Below are 16,530 nucleotides of genomic sequence, written 5' to 3' on the forward strand. Positions count from 1 at the left end.
ATGGGAATGGGGAAGTGGAAACACCGGCACCATCTCATGATGGTGCCGGTGTTTCCATGTCCGCCTGCAGGTGGGAGGTGTTAAACCCGCAAGGTCAGACCTGGCGGGAACGCCACTTCCCGCCTGCAGTAGTCGGGATCGGGCGGTCCGGAATTAACAGTGGCAGCGGGTTTACCGCCACTGTTAATTCCGGACCGCCCGACCTGTAATGAGGCCCTATATATAATTGAGAAAGAAACATGACAGGAATTGGAAGATGTTCTCACTTTGTTTGAAGTTGAACTCAAAAGTAAAGAGCAAAGGATGGACTTAACTATACCTAAGGAAGGATATTCACTTTTCAGAAATTATTTCAATCCCAGCAGCATACAGAGACTGCATGTGTATACAGTGTCATACAGATTCTCTCAGTGATTTGGATTTGAGCAAACAACATTATCTTTTAAGAGGGAATTCTCATTTGCAGATGCAACAGCCATATTATGGCTCCCACCAAAAAAGTTCCACTCGAGGAGCATGACCACAGAGATGCAAGAGCAAAAAGATGGAAAAAGGAGGGGAACAGGAGTAGGAATGCAGCAGGATTAATAAAGGATTTGGGCAGGGTTATTCTGGAGTGACCGAGGAGAGAGACTGCTACTGCTGGTGCTAGTGTCCCTTTAACACCACCGGGCTGCCTACTGTATGTAATCCTTGCCGGGCGCATAGCATTGTTGCGTGAGTTGGGGCGGAGTTGGGGCAGAGTTGTTCCAGAGTGACTGAGGAAAGAGACTGCTGTTGATGGTGTCCCTTTAACTCCCTTTAACTCCACAAGGCAGCCCACTGTATTTAATCCGTGCCGGGCGCGTATTGGGCAGAGTTATTCCAGAGTTTGTCCGGAGGGAGAGCGGTGGGAGACAAACATCACCATTGCCGGCAACAACGGAGGGGACTGGCCCAAGGACTAGACCCCAGACGCACAGACAAAGTTGTTGGAGCACTCGGAAGATCGGCTGGCAACAGCATTTGGCATTACGGAGGTGAGAGAGAAGAATAGATTTGCTAACAAAATTGCAGCTAGCCCTGCAAATGCAACTAATATGGCTGCCTCGCAAAGTGACTTGTTAATTGATCAGGTAGCAATGGAGGTGTAGGCTAACTATGAAAAGCCCCTACTAGAGGCTCAGACAATCCTGTAGGTGGATGTGAAACTAGGGGTGGAGGAGGACATGAGGGGAGCAGATGACACTACTGTTGAGCTACCCCCTGCAGAGCAAGAGAAAGAGTGGATCTCCACCAGTGACCGGACTCCCTTAAACTGCCAGTCTCCAGCATTATAGAATAAAAAAGGGGAGGGAGTAGGAGACAACAACACTGAAAGTGAAGTTCCTCCAGGGCATGGAGTCCACAAGCAGTCATGATTGGAATTAACAATGTCAGGATAGATTAGGGAGGAAATATCTTGCTTTGAAGAGCGGCACTGTCAGCAGCAATTTTGAGGAAGTAGACAACGGGGAACCATTTGAAAGTCCCAGAGGGGCGAACTTGCAGCCCGCTTCATTAAGGACATTGCGGAAATACAGTTATTAATGGAATGCAAAAGAAGACGAAGCAAAGTATTCCAAATTAACCTAATAAACCAAGAATCAAAGCCATCAGAGGAGAATCGAAATGAACAGCTGGTAATAAGTGATAAGACAAGTAATAACACAATGGATATGTTAAATGTTAAATGTTAAAGGTATTTGTACTGTGGAACCTCACCAATGGCTTTGGTCCCCAGGCGCTCTGACGGATCTGCAAACGAGAAGGTGGGATGGGTTAGTAGGGTGAAGAGGGAGTAGGATAGTGAGAGGAGTGGTGTTCTGTTGGCAGCTTCAACTCGGTATACACCGGGTGCTGAGCTTTTGGTGCAAGTATTGGGCGATGTCAGTCTTTGTGTGCTGTTGGCGCGGTTTATGTGTTGTAGTGGTGTGATGAAGTGCATGTGGATTGTGATGCGAGAGAGGTGGTTGTGTTAGTTTGAGTGAGATAAGTATATAGAAAGTTTAGAGATTTTTTGGTTAGTGGGTTAAATGTTTTGCAGCTAATCACAATATGGCTGAATGCCTGGGTTTCAGGAATCCTGTCTGGTGCGGAAATGGCTAGACTTGAGAGACCCGCATAGTGTGGGAGAGGCCTACGCCCAACTGAGCAACTGAGTATAGTAACTTACTTCGCTGGATTTCAGAGACAATTGAATAATTCAGTGCAGACCTAAAACACAGCTAGAATCGAGAGTTCCACAAGGTGAGAGAGAGGCCCACACCTGACAAGGATTCGGTTTTTGTGCGACGCATTCCCTATTGTGTTCTAATGAGCTATGTCTACTGTAGTATTTTATTGAACTATGTATAATGAGTTTGGAGTGTCTATTCTCCCCTTGGGTGTCGGAGCAGGAGTAGGTGTCTCCTCTTACCCTAAGTGAGAATGTCTGCTTGAACCTTCAGTGTTGTACGTGCCGTGGTGCTTGGGGTGCGTCGACTGAGTGGTTTCGTCTTGGTCTGACTATGTGTTCTGTCTGTAGTGTCCTCCTCTTGTGACTATCTCTCGAGATGTCTTATGGACTGTCGTGGGGTGCATTCTGATCGAGTTTGGTTATTTGGTGGGGGCCGAGGTCGGTCTCTTTTTTCATTGTCGATAGGCGGTGTGGGTGTTCTTGTGGGTGGTCTTCTAGGTACGCAGTGAAGAGCCAGGATTTGGGCAGTTTCCTGAATGCTAGGTGGTTTCTTGTGTTCTGTATATTCTTCGGTAGGTCATTCCATGTTTTCGGTGCCTGTGAGAAAACGAGGATCCTCCAAGTTTTCTTATGTTATAGGGTTTCGGTTCTAGGCGTATGTCGTTGCTTGATCTGAGCAGTCTTGTCGGCTGGTGTAGGCATAGTTTGTCTCTCAGGAATTCTGCGCCTTGGTTGTGTATAGCTCTGTGCGTGATGCGCATGGATATGAATTTTATACGCTTTTTTATTTGTAACCAGTGCAGTATTTTTAGCGCAGGTATGATGTGTTCTCGCCACAGTAAATTGAGAAGGAGTCTGGCCGCTGAATTTTGTAAGCATTGTAGTTTTTTTTAGACGTCTTTCAGGCATGCTCAGGTATAGGTTATTGGCATAATCTTCTCTGGACATGACCAGAGCGATGATGGTAAGAGTTTTGCTGGCGAATGACAGGAACAGTAGGATCCTTTTTGCCGCTCATAGGAGAAAGAAGCATTTCTTGAGTAGAGCGTTTACTTGTGGCTCTAGGGTGAGGTTGTTGTCCATTAGGACCCTTAGGTTTTTTACAATCGACGATGGCGTTGGGGTCCAGCTGAGTTCTTTTGGCCAGGGGATGTAGTTAATGTCTCCTCAATTTTTTGTGATGATCATTGTCTCAGTTTTATCTCGGTTGATTTTGAGGTGGTTCAAGTTCATCCAATTGAATATATCCTGAAGGCAAAGCTCTAGTGTCATGTTTTCTTCTCGGGTGTCTTGTATTTTGAAGATTATTTGTGTGTCGTCGGTGTAGTTGTAGCAGGTGTGGCCATGTCCTTTGATGATTTTGATGAATAGATATAGGTAGATGCTGAATAAGAGCGGGGAGAAGGATGAGCCTTGTGGTACTCCGTATGTGGAGTCTCTTGGGTTGGATTTAAAAGGTTTCATCCATACGGTTTCTGTTATTTTTGTTTGGAAGAATTTGATCCATAGTAGGGTGGTGTCTGTTATTCCCAATCCTTCTAATCTCGTTATGAGGATGTCAGGGTTGACAGTGTTGAATGCTCCAGATAGGTCAAGAAGTATGAAGGCGGAACTATAGTCCGAGTCTGTGTATGTTTTTGGGTCGTATTGAGAGGAGAGCTGAATCTGTTCCTCTCATTGGGTTGAATCCAACTTGTGCCTGGTATAGTAGGCAGTGTTCTTGGCTATTTATGGGATATTGGAGATGGGTCTGTAGTTGGGTCTGTAGTTTGATAAGTCCTCTACGTTTCCTGATATGTCTTTGAGTAGCAGCCTGATGTACGCCGATTTAAAAGCCTGTGGTACTTTACCTGTTGAGATTGACAGGTTGAGGACGTTTCTATGGTATTCCATGGGAGTTCCTTGTTTGAGGATTCATTTGTATATGTCCGGGGGGCAAGGGTCTTGCGTAGAGCCTGATTTGTTGCTTTGATTTACCCGTTCGACGAAAGTCTCGACTGATATTTTCGGGGAAGCTTCGTAGTTTGTTTGTGTGTTCCTTGTGAGGACGTGTGGGGTCTGTGGTGTGATTGCGTGGTCTGCTTCGTAGGGTTTGTTGGATGGTAGTGATCTTATTTCTGAAGTGTTCTCCTAGGTCATTGCAAAGTTTAATCGATGGGGTTGGCGTGTTGTTACATCAAGGTGGGTTTTTTATTTCATTTATAATTTTGAAGAGTTCTTTTTGGGTTTGGTGCTTTGAAGATTTGGCTGTCGTAGGGTTTCCTCTTTGCTTTTTGAATTTCCCTTTTGTAAGAGCGGATCTGTTGCAGAAATATCACTTTGTTTGTAGAGTTGTTGTTGATCCTCCATTCTGATTCTAGTTTTTGTTTTTTTCTTTTCATGGCACTGAGTAGCAGGGTGAACCATTTTGCCATGATTTTTTTACATGATGGAGTGAAAGGTTTTTCTTTGGCGATCTCGTCTAGAGTAGTTACGATCCATGTGTGGAGTAAGGCTACTTTTTTTTGCCAAGTTCTGCTTCTTCCATAATTGATGCCTGTGGTTTGCTAAGTTCCCGGAGTTCAATAGGTTGGAATTTTTGATGGTTCTCCAATTTCATTTCATGGTAGCCGGCGGTTTGTCTTGTTGCTTGTTAATCTGAATGGCCATTGTGATTATGAATGGGATGATGAGGTGGCAAATGACATGGCACCGACAGAAGGTGCTATCCATGGAAACCTGGAAACTGAGGAGGATTGGCAAATGAAGACCCCACTGTATCAAAGAGTTATCGAATTACCAAGCAGTCAGGAAAAGCATTGGTGTACAGGTCAGTGTCAGAGAGATCGGATAGCTCAGGAGCGGACAACAGCTCTTATTACAGAACCAATGAGTGAATACCTGAAATGAGACAACTGCAAGAAGAACACCAAGAATAATGATGCAATTTTAGAAGAACAGCATGTCATCATTAACAATATCGCTAGCTCCATTTACCAAGCTATATGAGTCGTTAAACGAGAACTTGAGAGATCAATCCACACTATTAGCCATGGTTGACTCCAAACAGATCTTTTTGGAAACATTTGCAAACATGCTACAAGCAAGACTTGACAGAGAGGCGGAACATTCATCCGAGTGGCAGAACCGCCTATGTGATCAGGCGAAAGGGGATCATTCGGAAAAAAATCACATGTTCAATAGCATATTAGATATAATGAAATAGCTACGTACAAAAAACGCCCTCAATAAAATGTCAACAACAGAGATTGAAGTAAGAGAAGCCAACTCTGAATTGACGAATGAACCCACAAAAGTGAAACAAAGGGGCAAAAGGGCACAAGAAGGGGGATCCAATTGTCAAACCAATGCTGCATAGACTTAGAAGAATGTATAGAAGATATACAACTGGAAGAGGAGAATACAACCATGCTTTAAAATATACAGGTAGAAAGACAAAAGTTAATTGAGGAAGGAAGCCAAACAGAAATTGCCCCTTCCAGAAATTAAGTTATATTGACAATGAATAAGAAGCAGATGGAGATCTACCCAATGTTTCAAAAAGTTGTTCAAAAGAGCTTAAGACAGGAAATCTGCCCAAAAATATCACCCTGCTACAAAAAGTGAAATGTAATGGATCCTGGGCTTTCTTCCGTAACCTTAAAACCCCACCAACCAAAGTGATATCAACAGCAGAGAGAAGAAAAGGGTGCAACAAATAAAAATAATACACCGCAAAGAGAGTAAGCTGAGATTGAAATGGATAAAGAACTTCCACAAATGGAGCAGGAGGAAGAAGGTCATCTGGATGATGTGCTACTGATGAACCTCTCAACATACTCTAATGAAGATGGTGCGCAAATGGACGATCAAGACGAGATTGGAGTGCTAGAGGGGTTGGAGCATAAACAGGCGGCAAACCAGCGGGTGGTAAGAGAGAGAGAACAGCCCCAGCTACAACAACAGCTAAAGAAGCAAGGAAAAGAGAGGAAGATGGAGGAGAAATTGGAAGACCCAAAGGGAAATGAAAGGGAAACCTGGGAGCAAGCCAAGCAAATGGGAGAATAACCTTTACCCAAAGAAAAAAATAAGTACACTGAGAATTGTACAGTGGTCATCGAGGGACGATTTGGATTGCATATTATATCGCACAAATGTTCTAAAGCCCCTAAACTATGTACCCAAACTCAGGAATATTGATAAGAATGACATACAAATTGTAGAATTTGTGGAAGAAGCAAGACACAACTGGGTAATCCTGCACCTAAACTCATTGGTAAGAAAACTCCTCCAAGAATCGGCAGTATACATTTTTCCTATGGGGTATGAGATTCTAGAAGGTCTGCTGATAATGACCCACCAACGAACAAGGAAAAGGGTTAGAAAAGTCAGTGAAGTGTTTTCACAGAAGGAATAAAAAATAAGAAAAGAAGAACAGGTCCATCCACAATCTGTGGAAATAAGGTGCAATCAGTTAAAAAGAGCCCTTCAAGAAACAATTGACTCATTGATAAAAATGGTATACAGTACCCAGAACCAGGACACAATTAGTTTGGATAAGGCAAGCGTAAACATGACAAAGAGGGAAGGAGGATGGGACTGGTCATGGCTACTAAAAAATGTGTCAAATTTCAATAACAAGTAATGGGCAACACAAAAGATCTGAATCCCTCTCCGGTTGGGCACCTGGAAAACTAGAGACTTTACACATCTATTTGGGGGGAATAATGAGAAACTGAAAGATTACACCATTCTATCCATGCAAGAAACATGGATGATGTCTCCCCCAATGTGCGATGCATATACTGTTCACCTAAATCCGGCTGAGAAGGGCAAGAGTAGGTGCCCTTATGCAGGTCTGATGACACTGGTCAAGAATGATTGTGGGCTGATTGTGATGAAAGAGGAAAATCCCAACCAGTATACTCAAGTGCGAACAAGATGAAGTGATTCAGAAAAAGATAATGGAAGCATATTAAAAATCATGAATTTATACTCGAATCTAAATAGGATCAAAGAAGAGGCCTTCACTGATCACATTGTTGGTCTAATAGACAAGGCCCATGAGCATACCTCACCACTACAAACAATAATCTGCAGGGATCTTAACATCGCCTATTTTAATGTCAAGGGGGAACCCCTGGACAATCATGAACCATCCAGACGAGTGAAGGTATGGTAGAAAGAACTTTCAGATCGAGGTATTCTGATGTTGAATGGCCAAATAAAAGGAGACATACCGGTGAGGATGAAATGGGGTCTCATTACAAGTTTGGCGGTAGCGTTGCCGGTAAAACCTTCAGGCTGCTGCCAAACTTGCAATTATTTCTGGCACCCGCGAATGGGCAATTACCGGGTCATTACGGGCCAGCCGGACCTGGTAATTGCCCATTCGTGGGCGCCGGAATTAAATGCTCCCCATTGGCTCATGTTGAGCCAATGGGGAGGTCGGATGTTCCGGCACCATTCAAAATGGTGCCAGTGCATCCTACATGCTCTGCTCGCAGGTGCAGGTACACCCGCCAGGTCAGACCTGGCGGAGGAAAAGGCACCCGCAAGCAGAACTCGTAGTTTGCCGGTCCGGTAACTATGATACCGGCAAGCTCACCGGTACCATAGTTACCGGACCGGCAAACTTGTAATGAGGCCCATGCACTAGAGGCACACAGAAAGCATGCCTTGATTACATATTTGACCAAATGGGGGACTTTGCAGTATTGAGAAGCCACAAAAGTGACCACCACTTGGTGTCCATTAGTTATCAGATCAACTTAAATACTTCCTGGACAATTTCAAATGAGAAGATATTAGTTTCACAAGGAAGAAACCAGCTGAACATTACACCGAAAGAGATATCAGGAGTAATACAAAGACTAAATGGATGGATGAAAGATTCAGCCCAGACTTTAGACTACCTCTCCGCTCTAATAGACTTCTGGGAAAAGAAGCATGGAAGTCTAAAAAATTTAATAAAACCAAAACACTTTTATAACCAAGAAGTGGTGGTATTAAAAAGGTGAATAAGGCACCAATGGCACAATGGATAAAACAGAAAAAAAGGAAACAAAAGTATAAAAAGGATGACCGCAATGAGAGCGTAACGCTATCAAGCGGATGTGCAAAGTATGCTAAGAGCAATCAGCGGCCAGAACACACGCAATCTATGGGGAAAGCAAAATTATCAAACCCTCCAGCAAGCTCTACTTACCTCAGCATCCCCAGAGAGGGCATGGATTACTCACTTCTCTGAACTATTCAAAGAAAAGGTCCAAGATATGTGGAATGTAACTACTCTTCTGGGAAAGAATGGGAAATACCTATGGATAAAGGGGATATCCTGACAAAAATCAAAGGCTTAAATGGATGGCGCGTCCAGTTAGTATCTCCAATGACATGCTAAAGGCCAACCCAGATAAATGGGCAGCCTTTTGCAATAAACTTTTCAAGCGCATTATGTGGGTAAAAGAAGTCCCCCTTTCATGGAAAACAGCATTCATCGTTCCAATATACAAAAAGGGATCTAGAACTGACCCCTGCAACTACCATCCTATTGCGCTGATCAACTCTGTAGGGAAGTTATTTGCATCCATCCTATTGGATCAACTAATGAAATGGGTGATAAAGAGTAACAGACAGACGGGGCTTAACCTATTCCTGCTCATCCTGTTTAGTATTGAGCCATGAAAAGTAAAACCATACTATATGCATAATTCATTGACCTTAAACAGGCCTTTGATAGCATTGACTGAGAATATCTATGGCAACAACTGAGGAATGGGACTGCCCTAGGGATTTGGTAGATGCTATTCATGCCCTTTATTCAGAGACCTCAATTCTCACAGCAAGGGACACTATCGGAGAGAGTCAAGACCTATTGTGGGCTAGAACAGGGGTGCCCCATGACCCACTGTACAACCTATTCATATCAGACAAGAACACCAGCCAGGGAGATGCTAAAGCATTCCCCCAATGATTAATGGCCACCAAGTACCATGGGTCATATAGGCAGACGACATAGTGATTCTAGATCGGACCCCTATCGGTCTGCAACGAAGATTGCAACTCTGGAGTAGTATATCAAGGTGAACTTCTTTAAGATCAATGCAGAAACAACAAAAGTGAGGTGCTTCAGTGAGATCATCGGAGGAGCATGTAAAAAAAATATTTAAATGGTATATGGGAAATACCACGCTTGACCAGATTCCATCCATGAGATATTTGGGGGTTCTAGCGAACGGAAGAATCATAGAATATGAATGACAGGAAGCATTAAGAAGGAAAAGCAAAGGTTTGCAGCACAAGTAACCTGTCCACATAGGAAATATGGAGGTTTACAATGAAGTCCCTAATAAGCTTCTAGAAGCAGAAAGTTGTGCCTATTCTAACATATGGGGTGGAAGGCATCTTGACATTGACATGTGAGATTTGGAACCTGCTAGAGGCTCAGTTTTGGTGATAAGTTCTACACCTTTCAGCAACTTTTCCAATCGCCCTAATAGGAAATTAGCTAGCGCTTTAATCTATGCAATCATTGGTTTTATGGAAGTCATTAACTTTGCAAATGTATACTGAAAGAAGTTCCAACTCCTTTTAGGATATTAGAAAATATTAGAAAATAAGGTCTCAAATAACTATAAGGGGACACTTGGAGAATGGAATGGAGAATGGAATGGCAGATGCCTAAAATGTCTGAGGGAATTAGAAATCATCACAGAGATCTTAACAGGTAATCCCAAAGGGGCAAGGAAGATAGTACGCCTAGAGGATTGGATTGATACCCGTGAAAAAAGGACGATGTATAAAATGTCCCTGGATATCCCTCTCGAAAATCATGCAATACACCAACTGTCACTCTACTTGGGCAAATTCCCATGTCCGCAAATAAGGTATTTATTCATGAGACTGCGACTGAACACTTTACCGACAAGGGAAGTCTTGGCTATGAGAAGACAACTTGACCAAAAAGAGAGAACCAGGTGGAAACATCTAAACATCTAATCCTGGAATGCCCCTCTTTGGAACTAATACGATTTAAACATATAGGGGATAAAATGTATATCCTTGAGTCTTTAACTAAACATTAGTGGTGGAACACCTTCCTATTGGAAGAGCTGAATTTCTTAATCTTCGCAGTAATGACATTTATGAGAGAGATTTTAAAAATGAATTGAGGGATAAAGTTGAATAAATGAACACCAGGGGGTTAAACTTCCTTTATTTGCCACTTCTGTTGTTCTCCATTTCTGCTTTTTCTTTCCCTCTTTTTTGCTCTATGGCTGGACTTTTTATTAGGCTTGGATGTGAGTAAGGACATTGATTATTCAGGATTAAAGGGAAAAATTGTTACAGGAAAATTCTAAGCATAGGCTTTGGACACATTCTTTTAGGTGAGAATGGACACTGAATATTAGGATGAAATGGATACATTGGGCATCATCACGACCCTGCCGGTCCGGAAAGAACGGTGGTGGTAAATCCACCACCACCTTTCTTTCCGGACCGGCTAATTAAGAGTCCTGCAGGTGGGAGGTGTGACCTGGCAGGTTTAACACCACCCGCCTGCAAGCAGACATGGAAACACCGGCTCTGTCATAGGTGTTTCCATGGTCCCCATCCCCATGGAGTCCTATCGGACTCCATGGGAATGCGGATTTACCGATTTCCGCCTCCGGAATTACCGGGTCACCGGGGTTGTAGTGCCCCAGTGATTCCGGTAATCACGGAGGCGGAATAGTAATACGAGTCCGGCGGTAACCTGCCAGTTCTTCCGGCTCGGTTACCGCCGGGCTCGTAATGAGGCCCACTGTTATGAGATGTTTCTAATAAACTTTATCATAATTAAATAATTTAAAAAAGAATTTAAGAGAGACAACATGCTCAAGATGAAGGCTCCCACAACCCAGAAGAGAGCAATGCATAATATTCCACAAAACATACTAGCATTGGAAAAAGGAATGCACTACAGTAAGGTCTCTGCTCATCTTTTAAGTAAATAATGAAATTTTAGACAAGTAGAGATTGTTTTTTTTTATTATAGCGTAACAATCACTCATAGGTGAAGATGATTCTGCTGGAACAATCCATCTCAGACCTTACATTATGAAAATAAACAATTGATTATGCCTATCAATATAATCACATATGATTAGTGGAATCCATTCAATTTAGCACTGGTACCTGCACTATGCTGGAATATGACCACAAAGCCAAAACCATGGTTATGTCCATTCTGATGAAAGCTACAATTAACAGTAATTTCCAGAAAATATTTTGGGCCTCATCACGAGTTGGGCTGTATCACGGCTGTAACACCGCCCGACTGTAATATCCCTAGCACCGACCAGTATTACCACCGGATCATGGGTTGGGTGTTAATGGTAAATCCCCATTCCCCATTTGGTCCATTGGATTCAATGGGGAATTTTCAGCGCTAATGATGAGGGCTAATACAGCCAGCGGTAATAAAGCTGAAAACGGGATTTTCACCTCCAGGGAAAGGCTGGAGTTAGAACAGCCCATTTAGTGCCTAACTCGTGACACAGCCAGGCCTTAAATGTGGCGGTAATACCGTTACCACCGCATTTAAGGGCTACAGCCCACCTCATGATGAGGCCCTTAGTCATTAACGGAGCATACGTTGGAATAGATAGGTGTTTTCTTAGCATATTGTGTATCCATTGTATTGTGATAACATAATTTACTTTCGAGGAGCAATGTACAGGAATGGGCATACAATTTGCCCTGCAGTATTCCAATCTGTGCATTGGGCATTTTGAAAAACTACATGTCTGGAGCACCCGTCACTGCCAATAAACACCACAGATATTATTCTGGATGGCATACGGATGATGTTCTTATGACAAGTGATGAGAGTGGTAACACCTAATAGAAGATTGTAATATATCCAAATTAAAATAAGTACAATATCAACCCCACTATGACACACAGCTCAGGAGACATCGCAATGATTAACTTGCAACTTCACATGATAAAAATCTATTATAATAAACATATTACATGAAGTCTGCATCTACCTAAAGACTACAAAGAGCACGTCCTTTAGTATTCCCGTGAGGGAGTCAAGGCTGTCAAGCATGGCCACTGTGGAGAAGGAGGGAAGAGTCAAGAGCAGGGCCCACACCTTTATTCATCGCACTCCTCCAGTTGGCATAATGTAATCGACTCTCTCTCGAAGTCCTGAATAGAAGAGAAATGTGTGTGCAGCTTTGCCTGTTCTTTGTCTTTGAAATAAAAGCAAAATGTTGTAATCTTCCATTAGTGAAATTGTGCAGTGCCAGCAGTCATTGCATGTGTTGCACAGACCTTTTTTTGACTAATTAGTTTGTGAAAGGCGACTTTGACTTCCTTATTTCTGAGGGTGTATATAATGGGGTTCAGTAATGGTGTTAATACTGTGTACTGGAGAGCTAACAATTTGCTAAGATAATCAGAACTGTTAGCTCTGGGTCCACAAATGTACATGGAGGTAACTGTTCCATAATAAATCCCAACAACCATGAGGTGCGAGGCACAGGTGGCAAAGGCATTCTGCCGGCCCGTGCTGGAGGGGATGTGCAAAATAGCGTAAATGATACAGCCATAAGAGACTAGGGTCAGCAGAAATGAGCTTAGGGCAACCATTGAAGAAAAGAAAACAATGGAGATCTCACTGGCAGATGTATCTCCACAAGAAAGCTTCAGAAGAGGGAACGCATCACAGAAGAAATGGTTAATTTCAGCAGGTCCACAGAAACGAAGTCTGGAGATGAACAAGTTTGGGAACAAGGATGCAGAAAATCCTCCCACCCATGTGGTAATGGCCAAGCCCATGCATGATCTGGTGCCCATTGACTGGTTATAATGAAGTGGCCTGCAGATGGCCAGGAACCGATCATAGGCCATCACAGCCAGCAGCAAGCTTTCAGTGCCACCAAATGCACCAAAAAAGTACAACTGGACCAAGCAGCTGACAACTGTGATGGCTTTGTACTGGCTAAGAAGGTTGTCCAGTGTCTTCGGCACAATCACTGATGTGTAGCAGATTTCCAGGGAAGATAGATTAGCAAGAAAGAAATACATGGGCTTGTGGAGGCGGGCATCTGACCACACCAGGATTAGGATCAACATATTTCCCACAATTGTCGAGAAATAGATGACCACAAGGACGCTGAAGAGTACAAACTGCATTCCTTGGTGGCTAGAGAACCCTACAAGATAGAACTCTGTAACTGAGCTTCCATTCTCCTTACGTATTGGCATGATGCGCTCTTCTGTAAAAATAATCAAAAGAATACATGAGTATTTATTTGTTGAAATATGCAACAAATGTATTGAACAAGATTTCCATCTCTGTACAGACAATAACATAACCTTTTAAAAAAATGTATAAAATATTTCTGATACTCTAGCACAATGATTATTTGAAACTGAGATTTGACAACTTTAGAAGTTCGACCAATTTCTCTTGGGCCTATAATAAGTTAAAGTATTATTAGAATCCATCTTTGCTTTTTTTCTTTAGCAATCATTGTATCCAACATCCATGGGAAGTAGACCTATATGCTCTTTGGAAAATATTCCCTCTCCAGCATATTTTACATTAGTCAATCATGCTTTCACATCTGTGGAATTGATGGAACTGAAACACCTATCACAATTTGTTAGCCACATAAACCTTCTCTTCCGCCTTATAAATACTGAAGCATTTTTATCATGCATGTGATTCTGATGCTGGCTAAGATGTGATGGATACCTATCTAGTCTGCTTACTTTTTGACAGTCTCAATGTAGGAGGATTCCAAAGCAATCCATATAATATGTGATGGTGACACTGGGTGATTTCCTCACAGACTTCATATTTAGCATTTGTTCTGAAGTGAAATATAATATATTTATCATAATGTATTACATCTTGTGTTTCTTCTCATTCCTTCAATCTTTCTATTGATTATACAATTATATAACGCATGATGAAAAAGAAAGCAAGCTGTAGTTTGTGATGCCCAATCAAAGATTAAAATCAATGATCTGCTTCATCTATGCGCAATGTTTAAATTGGGATGCTGGCCACAGTTTGGTTGGTAAAAACACAGAAAATAATGAAAACAGTTGTAGACCATTCTGCCTGCTCTCGGATCCCTTACAAGGTCTGTCAGAGTCCCTGCAGCCCCCACATTGCCTATTCTCATCCTCCCACTGCCTCTGTACAAAGAATGTGCAATCTCTAAGATGGCAACATTCCCACAGGACACATCTGATGATAAAGTAAGTCTCTAATACCAAGCTGCCAACCACCTCAAGGATGCCTCTACCTCTGCTGCTCTCATTCCACCATAAAAACACAACCGACCTCCTCCTTCATAATATCTTTGTTTTTCATTGGGCACTCTCCAGCTGGGGAGGTTCTAGCAAACATGAGCCTCATAAAGGAAATAGAGACAGAGACATAAAGAGAGGGATGAGAGAGCGAGAAAGAGGGAGAGAAGTAGCTAGAGAGAAAGAGTTCAAATAGAGAAAGAGACAGAGACTGCTAGATTACTTTATCTTATGCTGGTTACCACAAGTAAATGACATTGAGGATGCAAAAAGTAAAATTAAGGGGCAGCTAATGCAAGGATCACTGATGTAAAAAAAAGAGAGCACTCATTTACTCGACATAACAGGTAAACATGCCATATTACAACAAGCGACATGATAACTGCTTCAAATCAATGCTGAGGAATCTGAAAGCAGAATTTGGAAGCCTATTTTATAACTGGCTTATCTACTAGAGGAAGCTGCAGTAGGTAATAAATGCCTTAGTTATATTTGTGTTGCAAAACACCTTTCAAATTCCAAATACTATGACACTTACCCTTCAAAAACAGTTTACAACTGTGAAAAATTGAGAATACTCAAGCTACAATCCCCAAACCAATATTAATCATTTGGGGATGCTGTCAAAGTGGGCCATAAAAAGGTGTCTGCTCTATCAATGTTCATCATTACACTTTAAGTTAACAGTGCTATAGTGTTCATATACAATCCCACTAAACACAAGGGGGTCCTAAAGAAATAACTAAATATGAATTTGCCAGGACATCATTTTGACCAAGGGTTAATCTGATAGTTTATGTAGTGAGATACAATATTCTGTGAATGACTGCCCAGACCATGTGTTCATATTATCTCTCAAGAAAAATATAGGCAGATAAGATTCTTAGATCACAAATTGTAGACAGAACATTTATGAGATAGCTCTCTTTTCTTATTGCTCTATTCTAATTTTAATATTTGATAGAAACAGCTAATAAAGACAGTGGGGATCATTTTGAGTTTCCCGGTATCTCGCTGGTAATTCTGTCAAATACAAATGTCGTATTTCATAGGACCCAAGCTTGCACAAATAAATCTGCCCTTGACCCAGAATCACATGTACTATGCCTACTAAGATGTTACTGTATGTTACTGGGATGCCCCTTGAAATGGATGGACTCCAGTGGTTTTTGATATGTAGAAACCTATAGGATGCGTTTGTTGTGTGGTTCTCTAATGCTCTAGTGCTAGGAGGCCCTTTTGCAGAGTTTGAAAAAGAGGAGCAGAAGCGCTGCTCCAAGGCACATGATGTCTGTAAATGTGCAGGTTTGGTCTGGCTTAAGAACAGGTTGAGCCCCTTATTGTCACACTTGGGCTCTCTCATCTAGTGACAATTGCTTGTTTGACGTGCCACCTTTAAACCTAATACAGTATTTCCCCCCAGCAGCATGACCAACAAGCAAGTATTTAACCCTATTTTAGGTTAGCACTGTCTTGCCAAATGAAGAGACTATTTAGTCTGCTGCTAAGCAGAAGCGTGAGGCACTTCTGATGTCTGTTGCAGCTGTGAAAGTCTGTACTATTTTTTTTTTTTTGTTTTGTTTTTTATGTAACATTAGTTTGTTCAAAAGAAAGACAACTTTAAGTTACAGATTACTGTCTTCTAGTATCCACACATACTCAATCGCGGAAACCAAGGGATGCTCAGCCCTCAGATCAGGCCCTCCAGATTGGATAAATCTAAGGAGTCCAGAAAGTTTATGGTGGCACAAATTAGCTGAGTGTTTATGCCACCAATCAAATAGTTCCACCATGCATCCATGTTTCCAGATAAGGGAGCAAAATGGATTAAATGCAGATTGCGCTGCCCAGCAATCGCCTCACAAGCAGTGATTAAGTGCCGTAATGATTCTGTTGCTTGATTACAGAAACGACATCGAGCCTCCGCTGGAGATATCTCACGCCGCAGTATAAGGATCTCTTTGGTTTTATAGAGATTGAGGCGTAATCGAAGGAACATGTTCCTATGGTAGTTTGATGGAAATCTATCCAGGAATTTT

Source organism: Ambystoma mexicanum, chromosome 13 (assembly GCF_040938575.1).
Source record: "Ambystoma mexicanum isolate Mex_15411 chromosome 13, UKY_AmexF1_1, whole genome shotgun sequence".
Taxonomy (NCBI): domain Eukaryota; kingdom Metazoa; phylum Chordata; class Amphibia; order Caudata; family Ambystomatidae; genus Ambystoma; species Ambystoma mexicanum.